Source organism: Sinohyriopsis cumingii, chromosome 13, assembly GCF_028554795.1.
Source record: "Sinohyriopsis cumingii isolate HCF-2022 chromosome 13, ASM2855479v2, whole genome shotgun sequence".
Classification (NCBI taxonomy): Eukaryota; Metazoa; Mollusca; class Bivalvia; order Unionida; family Unionidae; genus Sinohyriopsis; species Sinohyriopsis cumingii.
In genome coordinates, this window is record NC_142973.1 from 24,576,258 (window position 1) to 24,590,020 (window position 13,763).

Here is a 13,763-nt window from a genome sequence, read left to right on the forward strand (position 1 = left end):
CCCGCGGTTCCCGTTCGAGGTGAATTTCAGGGAGGGATTAGGAAGCAGGTAACCGATGCAACTGCTCAATAAAATGGTCCACAATTGTTTGTCTCCTTGTTGCAAACTCAAATTGGCGATGGCTGCCCCGATGACACAATACACCACGAAGATTTGGCAGAAAAAGACGATTTGCGTTTTAGACACACGTTCTCCACACCACACCCACAAGGGTTGGTTTTGTAACTCTTGCACAGAAGAACTAGGTGAAGGAGGAGTGGTCGACGTAGCTGCGTCTGCTGTGTGAAATGGCATGATGGTCACTTCTTTTTATAGTCGATGACTTGCGAAGCGTCGATCCAAGAATCAAAACTGGGTGGATATCCTTTCCAACGTACTTTGACTTCTTTGACACGTCGTTTGCCCACTTTACGGCTTCTGCGTTCGAGAATGCTTTCGATGTCGTACACGTCGTCTTCTTTTTTGGTGACACGTTGTAACTCGGGCAAATAAAACGTTCCTTTGAGCACTTCTCCGTTCATGTCTTCCAATTTATAGACGGCAGGATGACGGCCATGCACTCGTCCAGTGACGCGAAACAATTCGGTCGTCCAGTTAGATAAGTAACCTTTGTCGAAAGTGCGTTTGGTTTTGACAATGCGCACCCAATCTCCTACGGCCAACTCTCCACTTTTCTTGGGGACAGCCCTCGTCGGAGACGTACCGAACAGGCGCTCAAACACCAACACTTCGTTGTCGGGAGTCACGTCTTGCGGGGCACGTCCGATGCTTCGATGGTAAGATTGGTTGTACGCTTGCACCAGGTGCGGTAAGATGTCGATGTACTTCAGAGTGTGGTGATGCGTAAAATATTTCCACATGCGTTCTTTCAAAGTGCGTTGAAAACGTTCCACGATGCTGGCTTTGGTTTCGGGATTCTCGGTGGTAAAAAAATGAACGTCACGTTTCTTTAATTCTTTTTGGAAAGCTTGGTTCAGAAATTCGGTGCCTTTGTCCGTTTGCCATCGAAGAGGGTGACGACCGCTTTGTTTCAACACCCGTTGCAGGGCTCGCACTAACTCGCTGCTCGATTTGGAAGTCAAGGGCACGACCCAGGCAAATTTTGAAAAGACGTCGATGACATAAAACAAATATTTGTAGCCACGATTGTAGCTGGCCAAATGAGAGGCATCGGCTAAATCGGCTTGCCATTGATGATCGATGCCTTCCACTCGGGTGCGACTTCTGGCAAACTTGCGTCGAATGGGTTTGTGTAAAGTGTAGGTAGCTTGTTCTTGTAACCATCGTTGCACTTGAGGTAAACGGAGACTTTTCAGTCGCGTTTTGGCAGCACGATACAATTTTTGAACTCCTGCGTAACCTGCAGGATGGGAGGGATCGTAGTAAATGCTGGCTGAGACTTTTTCCATTTTTTTTGTGTTGGTTGGTGTGTTAATAAGACACCCACTCTTGGAGGATGCTACTCTTTTTCTCTTGGGGTATTTTCTTGGATTGCAATGCTTTGCGTGTGCGGCCAGCAATAGGTGTCGAAGAGGAGAAGGATGTCTGAGCGGGGGATATCGGTTCTTGTTTCACTTCTGTCTTCACTTCTGTCTTCACTTTCTTTTTCTCTTGTGAGGAAGAAAGGGTGGCCATCATCTTTTTAATCCATCCAATTCTGGAGGTAGGTGGTGTTGTTAACTTGCGTACTTTTTCTGGTGGAGTTTGAAACCCTTCCTCTTCTTCTCCTTTTTCTGTCTTGGTCACGGGTACTGGTGGTACTGGTACTGGTACTGGTGATGGTGCTGGACTTTTCATCAAGGTCTTAAAATCTTTCAGAGTGGGTAGAGCTGTTTCGTCTAAAGCTTTCTGGTGAAAGAGTTGCAGTCGTTGCAAGAGTTGACCGTACTTTTGCGATTTTTCTGTTTCGGACAAATCTTGGCGATCCATCAAGGACTGCAATTCGTGTTGTAACTGGGACATCTCGCTCAAATGGGGATTGGGAGGTAAATGCGGGGTGTGTTGTTCTTGCCACCGATGGTATTCCATCCATCGTTTGTAAGGCACTAAAGCTAGTTTTCGTCCTTCCATGGGGTTGTCAGGGGTCGATTCTGAGATCTTGGAACTTCCGAGGCCTTTTTATATTGCTCCCACCAGTCCTCCCAACATGGTTCCCAAGACTCCTTTCAGTATGGGGCCTAACAAGAGAGGTAAAATACCTCCACGTTGCACTAATATCTTCTTTTTTTGACGAATGGGAATTTTCTTTTGAACCATTTGGCGAAGAACGTGACGATGTTTGCCTAAGCATTGTTTCTGGTGTTTGGACAAAGGGATCGTGCCTTTCAAAACGTTCAAACAACATTCGCACACGGTATCGATGACCTCTTTGGAGGCTGTTTGAATGAGTTTTTTTCGTAGGGGTGGAGAAGCTTTGGACAGGACAGATAACATGTCCCCATGTTTGGCTAAACGTGGTGGCAGTCCTTTCCTTTTCTTTCCTTGGGGTTTTCTGGAAGGTGACATCTTTGAGTCTTCAGGAGCACCAAAAAACACTGATACCCGACTTGGTCACAGGCCTTTTTTATACTGGAACGCGTCGCCACTGATTGTCTTTACGTCGTATTAGTTTGAGGACAGGCATGACACGTCATGCAGGGGTACGTAACGGACTAAATCGAGCCAGTTCTTGCTTGGACAAATCCAGTAAACTTTGTAACATGCCCGATCTTTCTTGAACTTTGATTTTGGGAGAAGGTACTTTGTGAGCAGCAGCCACTGCCACTAAATTCGAAGGTCCTGCCACTGGGGAAGTTCTTTTGGGGGTCATCAACGGAGAAGTTCTTGGTGTGATCAACGTCTCCAAGTACTCTTCAGTTCTGGGTGTCATTAACGGAGAAGTGGACAAACGTGAAGCTGCCGGAGACGCAGTCACCGCCGTGGCAGGTCGTGGTTTGCGAGTGTAAGGTTGCGTCCTGGCCGAAGTGCCTCTCTTGCGACTAGTTTTCTGTGGACTTTTCTTTTTCTGGGGGCTTCTTTTCTTTTTCCGGGGTGGTGGTGGTGTCTGGTCAGAGGAGGGTCCTGCCACTGGAGAAGTTCTCCTTGGGGACCTGGTCTTTTTCTTCTTGGGGCTTCGTTGGACTTTTGTCTTGGGTATAACTTTGGGGGCATTAGGATCCCATCTTAAGAGTGAGCGAATGATGACCCCTCCTAGAGTACCGCTCCCTCCAGGTTTCAAAATGATTTGTTTTTTGGTTTGAGTGTCGATGCGGGGATCGGCCAGTTGGACCAAAGCGACTTTGTTTCGATCAAAAAAGCGTTTGGTTTGATGAGGAATCTGAATGATTCCTTGAAGTAATTGACGTGCCGTCACCGTGAACCATCGTAAGGCTTCTTTGAGACTAGCTTCTAAGACACGAGCTCGTATTTGTGGATTTTTTTCTCGACTGATGCCATACAAGGCACGAATCAATTTGAAGGGAAGATGCGACTGAAGGGACGTCATGTTCGCACTGTGTGAGACAGACGAAAAAGGGTCTGAGGTTTTTATAGATTTTTTTATGGGGAGTGAAATGAAGTCGAGGACGGAGACGTGTACAGGACAGGCCCTCCGTCTTGGCACCAGTGGTGAAACAAGTGGGTACGAAATCGCAAATCCTCGGGAGTCGTAGGTTTCAAATCGACGAGTAAATAGGCGTGTGGCGTTTGAGTGGCATCGTCGTACGCCTGAGTCAGCCAAGGCGTTCCTAACTGTTTGGCTAAGACTTGCACTTGCGATTTATCTCGAGGGCTTTTAAACAAGACCACGTAATGCGCATTGAGACTGATGGTGCGATGGGCTTTACTTTGTTGAAACAAATTTTGGGTGATGTAAACGACACTGGCATTACGGTGATGCCCTTTGCGCGGGAATCACAGTTTAATTTCTTCTTCGTCTTCTCCTAACATGTCGTCGAAAATGACCAAATGGGTTTGACGGGAGTCAGAGACGATGCCGTCGTCTTCTTTAGGAATGCCTTCCACAAACACGATGGAATCGCCTTGACTTTCTCGCAAGAGGCTGTACGCCGATTGCCACTCTTTGTAACACCACACGATCCGTTGAGGGGGCCGATCGATCAAATGATGTTTATGTTCGATCAAACGTTTGACGAATTCAGTTTTGCCAGAACCGCTAGGTCCAGCAATGAGCATGTTAAAGGGATGGCGAAGATACAAAGCCTCCCAACTGGCACGATCTAAGTGTTCGTCGATGACTTTGACAGTAGAGGAAGAGGGAGCAGAGACAGTAGAGGTAGCCATGGTGTGAGGAATGTCACTTGTGACACGAAAAAACAAACAACACAAGAGTTTATATACTTTTTCAGAACACGTTTATTGAATGTTTTTTTCAAACATGAATACGAAAGACAAAAATACATAAAAGCCAAAGGCTTAAGTACACGAATAAAAGGCACATGAACGTGGAATAAAAAACAAGTGTCTGTACAACAACCACATGTTTTGGGTAAAGTTCTAACCAGTTCTATAGTAGGGGGTAAGGTCACACAAGTGTCCTCCCGAAAGGGTCTTTCAGGCCTGTCCACGACAGTCCTGTCCTGGGTGACGGGTTCTTCTGGCACCGTCACTAACACAGGTTGAAAAGTAACTTTTTTCCTTGAATAACTCTCGTGCATACTGGGCCACCTCTTGTGTCCAAGCCTCAAAACCCTGGTCTCGGTGATGTCCAACATTTGACTCCTAACCAATCTGGTTTCTTCTTCGTCAACGACATGGTAAGTTACTTCAATGAACAATGAACTATTGGTCTTGGACGTTGTCCCTTTTTATATGCTGACCAATATCGATGTGACCGTACGGCAACGTAAAGTGATTGGGAAGTCTCACTCGCTTCTGGTACACGATTTGATAGATTTTTTCCAGGGGCCGACTGACGATGTGGTGAGTGGGTAAACGTACAATCTTGTTCGGTTGATAAGTGGTCACTTTAAAGTTTCCATCCTCTCCCGATTGCAAGGCTTCTTTCAATATCCCAAAGTTGACCACTCGACTGGTACGATGATTCAGAGTCAGTCCTTTCACTTTGCACTCCGTGTGCACTTCTCCTTGTTTGTCCCGGTATTCGTAGCCGTAATTTTTGGGACCACCACTGACGAAACTTAGAATCTTGTCGTCGGGATGCTCGTCTGTCCAGGCTCCTAAACGGTCTCCTTCGATGTCAGGGTGCTGTTGAATCGGGTGATGGATGTAAATGCAACTGTCCGTGTCAAAGTACAGGACGCGTTCTTCTAACAATTCTAAAGTTTCGTACAATTTTAAGCGAGCATGAGCTGTCACGTAAGCCGCAATGATGACATTTCCAAAAGGGTCGTCTTGTACAAAGTCCAGATCTTCTTCGTAATTGACCAAGATCAAATCCTCTCGAACGACGTCCACGTGTTTCATGTATTTGGTTTTGTCGTGAATCATCTGGAAGTAGCGGTAAGGTTCTGTCAAATATTCCGTCTTGGGTAAACACGGTCGTTGTGCCATTTTACCCCACAAGCAATTTAACATCACTTTGGCAAACGATCGCCTGCCTTCGTTTTTTTCGATGTGGTCTAAAGAGATGCCTTCTTGTTCATAGTATTTCTCTTTGAATTGTATTTGGTCTTCGGGAGTGTGACACCAGGAAGGATAGCCGCTGGCTTCTTGTTTCAGTTTCAAAAAGGCATCCACGTAGTCGGCGAAAATGCCTTTCTGAGTAGGGTCACCCTTGTGGTACTGTTGTGTCTTGGGAAAGTGGCAAATTTCGTACACTTCTAACAGTTGGTATCCCATGTCCAGAGCTTTGAACAATTCCACGCTGACCCAGGTTCCCGTCAAGGCACGTTCTTCCTGGCTGTGATGGCAAGGTTGGTCCTGGTTGCACGTTTCGGCACAAGTACGGCACAAGGGAAACATCAGTTTGCCTTGACAATGGTGAAGTAAGACGGGATGGTATAGGTTCGTGGGAGGCAAAACTTTACACTTGATCAAGCCTTCGTATTGTCGAATTTTTTCAGGTCGATGTGTTCCGTGAACAATTGCGGGTGCCCTACAGGAAAGCGACAATATTTGCACACGTAGGGATACAGCGAACACACGTCCAAGTATTTGATTTCTTCTCCTTTCTCTTCGTCGGCTTGGTACAGCAAACAGGTGACATTGGTCCTTCCTCCGTACAAACTATCCCTCGGGTTCAGCAGGTCCATGAACTGGTAACTTTCCACGAGGCGTTTAGACTCGGGATCGGTTTTCAAACGGTGATCGTACTCGTGTTCCCACATTTCCACCACTTGGTATCCATGCTGTTCTAACTTTAGGCGTCGCTGACAAGTGTCCTGGTACAAGTCTTCCATGGTTCGTTGCAAAAACTGATTTTTAGTGTCACGGTCAGGGTAGCAGATGGGACATCCGTGAAATAAGCAACCGTTAAACTCGTACACGATCTTGGGGTTTTCTAAGTCCCAGCCATCTACCGAATACGTTCCGATGGTCTTTTCGCCTCCTCCATTGCGGGCATGCTGAATCCATTTGTCTTCCTTGTCGCACAAGTAATGTAACCAACGTAGGGCTTTGACCGAGTATTGACGCTTGACATAGCGGGTCGTTTGAGGACTGATGACAGCCACGGTGTTTTCAGGCATGAATCGTTGGCGGTACACTGAGGAACACGCTTTGGCAATGGTGCAAGCTTCTTTCAAAGGATCGACCCCTCCGTGTTCCATGAACAGTTCTCGAAATTTTCCACAGCAACGTCGTAGAATGTCCACATCGGAACGACAATACTTTAACATTTCTTCCTGAAAGTCGAAGGGGTCAGAGGCATGAGCTTGGTAGCAAGCGTAGAAAGCTTCTCGTTGTTCGGTACGCATGTTGTCGGGGTCGTAATAGTGAGCCTCAGGTAAATGGGGTAGAACGGCATGTTGATTGGCTTCCGTATTGAAAAAGTGTGGAAAGTACCCTTTAGCCATTTCTGTCATTCCAAACGTTTTAGGCATTCGACTCAAAGGCATGGCCAAGTAACTCATCGAATCTTTAAACTGTACTTGTCCCACTTGCATGAAAATGATTTTGGCTCCGTTCAAAGTGACTTTAGGACGTTCGGTGCCTTGTTCCGTATAGTATCTGAGAAGAAACTGTCCATCGTATCCGGAGAAATTGTGAGCCATCACCGTGGCATGACGATGACAATCTCCGTAACGTTCGATGTCCTCTTTGCTCCATGTCTTGTCGATGGGGTCTAAGACCCATTGGGCAAAATCGGCTAACGTGTTTGGTCCTCGAAAGATTTTTTCACGTCCTCCAGGAATCTTGCTGCGGTGAGGGCAATGACTGAAGATAGGTTCTTGAATGCACTTCTCGCACGCTCGATGAGCCACGCAGAAATTAGGAATGTGAATGCCGGTCTCTTGCATGCATTCGAAATCGAAAAAGATGAAATTGCCTTTCTTCTTGTGACCGTCCTCTTCCTCTGGTGGGGGTTGGTATTTTTGCACGTAACATTCGTGTTCCAAGTCCACGATGTGGTGACAAATGTAACATTTTTTCTTTCCTCGACATACGTGTGCCTTGGTACTATTGGTACGTATGCCTTGTCCACACGTAGGGCACAATCTCAGGAGTTGACAAGCACATTTCTTCTGTGAACCTTGTGTTTTCAAATGTTGCTGGTAACAGGTAGGGCTGACAAGCGTGCGCAGACAAGTTGAACAAGGCACTGGTTCTTCGCTCAGACAGGGTGGAGAGGCCAAACATCCTGGGCATTTCCATCCACAAGACTTGTGTTGCTCTCGATTGTTATAACCATAATCACATTTCTCACAATAATAACTGTATCCCAGGAATCCAGTGATACTGGTAATGGTATCGAAATGTTCATCGTGATAATAGACATGAATGTATTTTCCGTCCTTAAAATCTTGGCCTCGAAACAACAGAGTTCCACGCATTTCTTGAGGGTGCTCTTTCAAGGTGTAGCGTGGAGCTAGGGCATCTTGCAATTTTTGCATCTCAGGAATGCCACAGGGTGTGTCTTTGGACAGTCCGGCTTGTTGTAACAGGAGTTCTGCTTCATTTCGTTGTTTGGCTCGATCGGATCGTTGAATCGTTTTCCAGGTTCTTTTCCATTCTACCGTGTCGTTCTTGTTGGCATAGGTTCGTCCCACCACGATGGCACGGGCTAAACACATCTGGTCTTGAGGGTTGTGAATTCGGACGAAACTTGTTTTGGTGTTGCGAAGGTTGTCCACCAATAACATCTTTTTGCGTCCTGTCCCTTGAGGAAGAGAGACGTGGGCCATTTTCAGTGTGGCTTTACCATCGGTGATGTCAAACTGGTCATTAGATTGTTGTACGTGTTGAATCTTGTCCATGATTTTGGAAGGGGTTAGTTCTGCGGGTCTGCTAAACTCGATTCAAACAGGGGATTTCAAACCGTCGTGATCTATGGATAGTGTCAAGCGATCGTCTTCTTTGGGTTGACATTGTCGCTTGAGTGCGGTGAGCAAAGAATCCCACATCTCGGTGATAAACCCTTCTGCTTTCTCCAAGGGTACGTCGGCCTTGAAATCTTTAAACTTCACCGTGTAGGTGTAAGCCGTGGTTCTAAATTTTCTAGAGGAGCGCTTTTCCGTCTCTCGAATGGAATAGTACTTTTCAGGGTTGACTAAGGGTGGTGAACTTGGTTTAGAGGGTTCGGATTCTGGTTCACTCATGTCCTCTTCAAAATCACTGGCATGAATTTGTGTCAAGATTTCAGCCCTGGTACGAGGCGATAGATCACGTTTCTGCCTCTTACTTTCTTCTTCTTCTTTCTTCTCGAATGAATAGGATCGTTTCATCTTGAGTGCAAAACGTCAAATGACTCAAGTTCAAACACCATAGACTAATTTATAGTCATGACAAACCAGCGTATATAAAAAGGGTGTGTCTTGTCCTTTCACTATTCATTTCACTCTCAAACCGAGGAGAACGATGGAAGAGACTAGCCAAATCGAACGTTTCGTCAGAGCTTTGCGAGGGGTCATTAGAAAATTCTCTTCACACCAGCCTACAGACTACTCTCCTTCCTTTCGAGATAAGAGTCAGGATACTTGCTATATCTGTCAGAAGAAAGGGCATTGGTCTTCAGAGTGTCCAGACCGTCAAAAAAGAAAAAAAAACAGTGGCTAAAAAAGACAAAAGTCAAGATACCTGTTATTATTGTCAAGAAAAAGGACATTGGTCTCCAGATTGCCCAAAAAAGAAACAAGAGGAGTCAGAAGAAAAGAAGGATTCTTCAGAAGAAGAGAGGGATTCTTCGGAAGAAGAGAGGGATTCTTCGAAAGAAGAGAGGGATTCTTCAGAGGAAGAAAGAAGACAATTCTATTTAAAAGAAGCAAAGAAACAGGAGAAGAAAAGAAGAAGGGAAGAAAATGAGGAAAAAACGGTGAAGAAATTCAAAAAAAACAGAGAGACTAAACAAGGAGAAAGAAGAAGTCAATGAACTTTTAATTAAAGTGTTGTGCTGTGAATTGGATTGTAAAAAATGGATAAAAGAATACATGAATGATATAAGGTAAGTGTCTTTGAGTTTTGATTTTAAAATAAGAAGCTACACTCACGCACTCATACACAGACACGTACTATAAGGGTAAAATGGGTGGGGTTTATTTTTGAGTTATTGGCAAATTGAAATTGTATTTCTTTTCGAGAAATGTGGGTGACCCTGAAAAGGGCCTTTTTATTTTGTTGTAGGGGTGAGTTTAACCAATCAACTTTAACTGCCTTAAGCCTTTGCCACGGTCAAGGCCTACTTCTGATGATTGGGTTGAAATCACTAAGGGTGGTACGATAGGCTTAGTCACAGGGCTGGCGTGTTTAGCTCGGGAAGGTCGTATTCTCTTCGGTCGTGATAAAGAAGTCTGATACATTTGTTTCAGACTTCTTAACTCCGCTAAAATGTCCAACAGTACCGTAGCCGTTTGATTTTCACCCTCTTGTTTCTTTGCTGCTACTTCTTCTTGCTGTTGTTGCTGTTGTTTTTTTCTTACCTCTTCTTGTTGCTGTTGCTGTTGCTGTAGGAGAAAAGCTTGTTCCGCTTCCTTTTGTCGTTGCATAGATTTCTCCAATTCTTCTTTCTGTCTCTGTCTAAAATTCTCCACTTGCGGTAATGAAGAAGGTAACGAAGGTTCCGGAGCAAATTCTTGCGAGGTAAGAAAATCCACAAAATCCCAATGTACCTCTTCTGAAAGTAAGTCCGGGTTCCCTTGGGCAGTCTCCCCTGCTGGTGCACCCCAATGGATCGTTTTCTGAGTTTTCGTCATGTTGAATCACTGTCGCATAGATTGACTGCACACAAGCGCTAACGAATCTATATAGACCACGTGACGTCACAGACTGCTCTCTTCGGATTGGATGCGAGCTGACTGAATTTTGTAACGCGTGTTCGGATTGGTGAATGAATTCAATCCGTTTCAATCCTTCCTGTACCTATAAATAAGCGCAGTTCACTGCATTGATTCACCTATTCTCGTCGCTTCAAGATGTGGACCACAGTTGAGTCATCCACCCTTGTGTCTTCCATGATGTTTAGGACGGACATGCTCATGTATGTCAGGTCCAAGTGGACTGTTGTTGATAGGACAGATACTAGTCAATGGATGAGGAGAGTTTACATAGAAAGACAAGGATGTCTCAAGAGGGTACTTGTGTATGGACCGGCAGTTAGAAGGAGTTTAAGAAGAAGAAGAAGAAGATGTGACAGATGCCATCTATGTTAATATTAATATTAACATAAACCCAAAGGCCCTTTTCAGGGCCAGCCATATTTCTCGAAAAGAGATAGCCTTTCTATTGCCTACCCCTTTTTTAAATTTAAATTTAAATTTAAATTGAAAAAAGAAATCCCATATTCAATTCCCCTTGTCCCTAGACAAACCCAAACTCTATTCCCATGTTAATTTCCCTTTGTCGCTAGACAGACCCACACTATAGTTCCATGTTAAATTCCCCTTGTCGCTAGAGTGACCCACGATTTTTCTCCATGTTAATTTCCCTTGTCGCCAGATTGTCCCACGATTTTTCTCCATGTTAATTTTCCATTGTCGCTAGAGTTGCCCAAGGGGTCTTGTAATGCTAATTCCCATTGTCGTTAGGGTGCCCCCATTTACTACTCATGACTTTGGCAAACGAGCGTCTTCCTTCGTATTTTTTTCGACGTGGTCTAAAGTGATGCCTGCTTCGAAGGTACTCCTTTATGAATTTGTCTTGGTCTTCGGGAGTCCAGCACCAGATAGGATAGCCGCTGACTTCTTGAGTTGCAAAAAGGCATCGACGTAACCCGAGAAAATGCCTTTCTGTGTGTCATCGCCCTTTTGATATTTTTCTGTCTTGGGAAAATGGTATATTTCGTACACCTCCAACAGCTGGTATCCCAGTTCAAGAGCGCAAAACAATGCCACGGCGACTCACGTTCCTGTCAATGCGCGTTCTTCCTATGTGTGATGACAAGGTTGGTCTTGGTTACAAATTTCGGCATAGGTACGACACAAAGGAAACATCAGTTTTCTACGGCAATGATAGGGTAAGATGTGATGGTACACGTCGTTGGGAGGCAAGACTTTATATTTGATCAAGCCTTCGTACTGACGAATGTTTTTTCACGTCGAAGTGTTGTCAGCAATGGTGGGCACCCTGGTGAAAAGTGACAGTATTTGCACACCCAAGGATACAGCGAACACACGTCCAAGTATCTGATTTTTTTCCTCTTTTCTTCTCGTCCGCAAGGACAGCAATGATGTGACATTCGTGCGTCCTCTATATAAACAGTCGCCTGGGTCTAAAGGGTCCACCACGTTGTAACTTTCCACAATGTGCTTAAACTCAGGATCAGTTTTCAAACTTCGATCATAGTCGTGCTCCCACATTTCAACCACTTGGTATCCTACTTGCTCTAAGTTCAGACGATGTTGGTAAGTGTTTCTGTACAATTCTTCCATAGTGCTCTGTATAATGTTTTATTTCGTGCCACGTTGAGGGTAACTGGTCAGGCATCCGTGAGAAAAAAACATCCATTAAATTCGTGGACGATATTGGGGCTTTCTAAGTCCCAGCTATTGACCGAATATGTTTCAATGGTCTTTTCGCCTCTTCCGTTTCGGGCATGTTGTAATTAAGTGATGAAAATTAACAAAGTAATGGGTTCACGCATTTGAAACGATAGTCAACTCGCAAAGCTCATGTATGCGCTCTAAGTCACTTTTTGCAGCTTAAGGTGTCATTTTGGAGAAGTTGATTACACATACCTTTAAATGGCGTTCATTCACTTAATTTCTCTTTTTATCCATCACAATTACATTTAAGATTATTTTAAAAATTTCTCGAAAAATGCTTAACGGCAAATTCAACGATAACGTACTTGGACACTTTTCGCAGTCAAGTAAAAGGGGTGACCCCGTTTAAACCAGCTTTGTTGCGCACTGTGATGTAAGAGGGAACGCAACTACGGTTGGGAAGAACTTGGACTTATAGACAATTCGGCCCAAGACAATTCGACCCAACTTGGACCGAAAATAAGACAATTCAGCCCAACTTAAAAGACAATTCGGCCCAACTCGAAAGACAATTCGGCCCAACATTGCCATAGTTGTATAAAGATATTTTTCTTCAAACAGCAAGTAGATACTACGTCAGATATGTGTGTGTGTGTGTGTGTGTGTGTGAGAGAGAGAGAGAGAGAAAACACAGACTAACATATATTGCGCTTTCTAATTAAAATACTTAAATACATGTATTTTTTATTCTAAAAAATATATGCATCTGCACAACGACATTCTCAATTTAAGTCGTCTGGTCAATTATCTATATTGATTTATCAAATAATAATACTTAACAGATAATATTCTACAGAATACATTTATATTTTTCTAAGAGTAGCGACACCGTACATGAGATATTTAACTAATATATTTGATTTTAGGCTTCAGATTGTAACGGAATTAATTAACAATTCATTTCCTTCACGTTAGTGAAATACATACGTTACCTAAACAGTACACGTGAGGGGACTCCTCACTTTTATCGGCTAAAAATGTTGTTTTCTATATGTGAGAGTGTATATAAGTTCAGGCCATTTTAATTGCACACAAAAGTGTACATTAAAGTTGTTTGAACTTTAAAATATATCCGTGTTTTACACTACGATACATACGTTATATGTTAAAAATAAATACTTGCTAAAACTATTGTCAGTTGTATTATAAAATTGGGCCGAATTGTCTTTCGAGTTGGGCCGAATTGTCCAATAGCCAGAACTTGTACTGCAAATATAGACAAAGACGCGACAATATCGTCATTTATAAGCAAAGACTGGTAAAACACCGGCAGGAAGTAAAACGAGGAAAGAAAAAAAAAAAAAAGGTACACAAGTCCAATAAATAGGAGGCGATTATTAAATTATCATTTTGAAGAAATGTCATATGTACAACGAGTCCCGGCCCTAGGATGCGCGGGGCCCAAATACATCTTATTGTATGTCTGTCCCATTCATAGTCGATACAGGAGATGAATGAAGATGCGCGCGACTTCTTGTTCACGCGATCGTACATTGATTCTCCCTGCACTAGTAATAGTTAAATCCAATATCAACTTTCTTCACCCAGTGGAATTCACATGTACTCGATGCGAGCTTCATGTTGAGAACACACACACAAAAAAATCTAACGGAAAAAATCATACTTGAGATAAAAATACTCGTATTACCCCCATGACCCGTTCCGATA